We start from the raw sequence: 946 nt of genomic DNA on the forward strand, positions 1-946 counted from the left end.
GGAGGGAGGGAGGGAGGAAGGAAGGAAGGAAGGAACAAGGAAGGAAAAAGTGTTCCAGAAAATAATTTTGAGTAATTAATCCTTCTATACACACACATTTTATACCATGATTAAGAAACTCAAAGGCTTTCCTTCAATTATTTTTAGCTAATTAGACTAGTTTGAGTGGGCTAAAAAAAAGGATACTATCTTTGTTCCCATGTGTTTCATTTAGCATTTTAACCATACCAGCAATTAATACCAAACTAAATACCAAAAAAACCCCAGGTCAAAAATATCTGAAATATTTCATTAGTTGTGCCACTCCATCATTTTCAATGTTAACTGTTCCTTTTCCCTAAACCCCACCCTGAGGCCTAAACCTCATAGCTCGCATCATCCTCACTCAGTTACTGAGCCCATTGTTGTAGTCACTGGGTTAATCCATCTCTTTAAGATTCTTCCTCTCCTTCACCAACCCTTTACCTTTCTAACCATGATGTCCTTTTCTAAGGAATAGCTTCTCCTAGTAGCATTCTCAAAGTATGTGAGATAAAGCTTTGTAATCTACCCCGCCCCCCACGGGATAGCAGAAATTCAGTTTCCCACTACCACAAATTATGCAGGGCTTAGTCATCTTTGGCACTTTCTTCAAGACCTGTTTCTTATTTTGGCAGTCCATAGGCTATTCAGTACTCTTCTCCAACACCTTAGTTCAAAAGCATCAATTCTTCTCTCATCCTTATTCATTGTCCAGCTCTCAGATGCATAGCAAGTCATTCAAAGACTGCTGCTGGCACACCTTAGTCTTCAAACTGGCATCCTTGTTTCTAAGCAATTTGGAGAGATTTCTGACAGTAGACTTTCCCATTGCAATATGTCTAATCTCCTGACTTCTGGTACAAATGACATTGGTTGTGGATCTGTATAAGATGAAGTTGTTGACAATTTCAATCTTTTCTCCATA

The sequence above is a fragment of the Elephantulus edwardii genome, unplaced genomic scaffold (genome assembly GCF_000299155.1).
Source record: "Elephantulus edwardii isolate Elephantulus edwardi_28Jun2011 unplaced genomic scaffold, EleEdw1.0 scaffold00225, whole genome shotgun sequence".
Classification (NCBI taxonomy): Eukaryota; Metazoa; Chordata; class Mammalia; order Macroscelidea; family Macroscelididae; genus Elephantulus; species Elephantulus edwardii.